Source organism: Nicotiana tabacum, chromosome 22 (genome assembly GCF_000715075.1).
Source record: "Nicotiana tabacum cultivar K326 chromosome 22, ASM71507v2, whole genome shotgun sequence".
NCBI classification, from domain to species: domain Eukaryota; kingdom Viridiplantae; phylum Streptophyta; class Magnoliopsida; order Solanales; family Solanaceae; genus Nicotiana; species Nicotiana tabacum.
The window spans coordinates 133384974-133387890 of NC_134101.1; positions in this window are offsets into that span (position 1 = coordinate 133384974).

Here is a 2917-nt window from a genome sequence, read left to right on the forward strand (position 1 = left end):
GGACTAAGTCACCGATTCCGAAGTGTCGGAGTTTTGTTCTCCTATTATAATGTCTCTTGATCCTCTATTTTTGGGTGGCCATTCGGACTAGTGCAGCCTTTCGCTTCTCATCTCGTAGCTCGAGGGCTATAGTCATGGCCTCACTGTTCGAGTCCTCAGTGGCATGCCAAAATCTAGCGGTTGGCTCTCCGACCTCGACCAGTATCAGAGCCTCGGACCCGTATACCAAAGAGAACATCTTCAACGCTTGACTTTGAAGTTGTTCGGTATGCCCATAGTACTTCGGGCAATACCTCTCTCCATTTTCCTTTCGCATTTTCTAACCTCTTTTTCAAGTTTTGGATGATGGTCTTGTTTGTGGACTCGGCCTATCCATTCGCACATGGGTGATAGGGCGTTGACATGATCCTCTTGATCTTATGATCTTCGAGGAATTTCGTTACCTTGGTGCCTATGAACTGCTTCCCATTATCGCATGCAATCTCGAAAGGGATCCCGAATCAACATATGATATGATCCCATATGAAGTCGATGACTTCTTTTAATTTTCTCTTATCTTCTCGAAGGCCTGTGCTTCCACCCATTTCGAGAAATAGTCAGTCATAAATAGAATAAATTTGGCTTTATCTGGTGCCGCTGGTAAGGGGCCGACAATGTCCATTCCCCATTTCATGAACGACCATGGTGATAAGACTGAATGAAGCTATTCACTAGGTTGGTGATCATCAGTGCAAACCTTTGGCATTTGTCACATCTTCGAACGAATTCCTTGGTGTCCTTCTCCATGCTGTCCCAATAGTAGCCTACCCTGATCACCTTTTGAACCAAAGAATCGGTGCCGGAATGATTCCCACAAGTTCCTTCGTGGATTTCTCAAAGCACATAATCGGTGCCTCCCGGTCCCAAGCATACTGCTAGAGGTCCGTCGAAGGTCCTTCTATATAGTGTTCCATTCTCTTTGAGTGAAAATCGAGCTGCTTTGGCTCGGAGGGCCCTCGATTCTTTTGGATCCGTGGGCAGCTTCCCCCTTTTAAAATAGTCGATATATTTATTCCTCCAATCTCACGTTAGACTTGTCGAGTTGATCTCGGCGTGGCCTTCCTCGATCATCGATTTGGACAACAGTACAACAACCCCTGGGAATATGTCATCTTCTTCGACGGACGACCCAGGTTCGCGAGTGCATCAGCCTCGCTGTTCTGATCTCGGGGAATGTGAACCAGAGTCCATTCTTTGAAACGATGCAATATGACTTGTAGTTTGTCTAAGTATCTTTGCATCCTGTCTTCTTGAACCTCGAAACTCCCATTCACTTGGTTAACTACCAGGAGGGAGTCACATTTTGCTTCGACGATTTCTGCTCCTAGGTTCGTGGCCAGCTCGAGACCTGCAATCATAGCCTAATATTCGGCCTCATTGATAGTGAATTTCGGAGTTTTTATAGATTGTATAATCATGCCGCCCGTATATGGTTTCAAAACGATGTCGAGCCCGGACCCTTTTACGTTCGAGGCACCGTCGGTGAATAGGGTCCATACCCCCGATGATGTGCCCGTCTTTAGTAAGAGTTATTTCTCTACCTCGGGCACGAGGGCAGGCGTAAAATCAGCCACGAAGTCTGCCAGAATTTGGGACTTGATGGTTGTTCGAGGTTGATACTCGATATCATACCTCCGAGTTCGACGACCTATTTGGCCAGTCTGCCCGATAGTTCGGGCTTGTGCAAGATGTTTCGAAGAGGGTATGTTGTTAAAACACATTGATGTTCTTAACGTCAATACCACACAGGGGGGGGTGATTTGTGTGGTACCCAATTTTCGCTATAGAAGAACCTGGTTCTTCTAGGTGTTCTAACTACTATTGTTTGTGGAATAATAAGTACATAAAATAAAGAACACATAGATTTTTACGTGGAAAATACCTGGCTCAAAAGGTAAAAAAACCACGACTTACTACTCAGTAGGATTTTCCCCAACACTTCATAATCACTGAACCAAAATAGCATTTACAAAACTCTTTGTAAACCTAAAGATTACCTCTAATCCCGTTGTAGGAACCAACCTCTAACTGTTGCGACAACTTCAAGTTAACTCTAACTTGAATACTCAAAATACCTATTACAATTGCTTCTAGATAAAGCTGAAAGGTACAATATGAAAACACCTACTAAAATTGAAATAGAAATAAAGAAAGACACACATAAAACTCTTTATGGAGCTGGTTCTTCAATCTGGTTCATGTAGCTTCAAGTTTGCACACTTGAATCACACACGAACTGCTTGCAAAAAGCCTTGCTATTTTGCTCTCAATTCACGTTTAACTTCTGCGTTTTTGTGCAACACTGTAATGTGAGAACATCCTACAATTTATAGAGTTAGTAGATGAAGAAATAACTAGAGTTCTGATGCAACTCTTCCTTGGTAAAAGAGTTCTAGTTGATTTCTACTTCTAACTCCTTCCCTATCTTAGATAGTGTTCTCTTTGATTAAGGAGTCCTTCTCCTTATCAATTATGCAACCTTTTCGATCAGGAGATATTAAATACACCAAGTTAAGCTTATCTCCTTCACGTGCAACCCACATGCTCGAATCTGTCCGTTTTTGTGCACCTGAGGGATGAACCTAGTTCATCCTGAGTTCCTTTGTCAGTCTTCAAAACTAACCTTTACTTGGGCCAACAAATTCCCCCTTTTTGATGATGACAAACTCTGTGCCTGTTTCAACTCAACTCAACATCAACACAATGTTAGAAACATTTTTCCTTTTTATCACCTATCATCAAGGACCAGATACATTAGGTTATAAACATCACTTGTTTAAAGCACAACCTTTTCCCCCCTTTTGGTATCATCAAAAAGTTGCATAAAAAATGTGAGATAACCAGATTTTAAAGCTTACTCATGGCCACTGAGGCTACT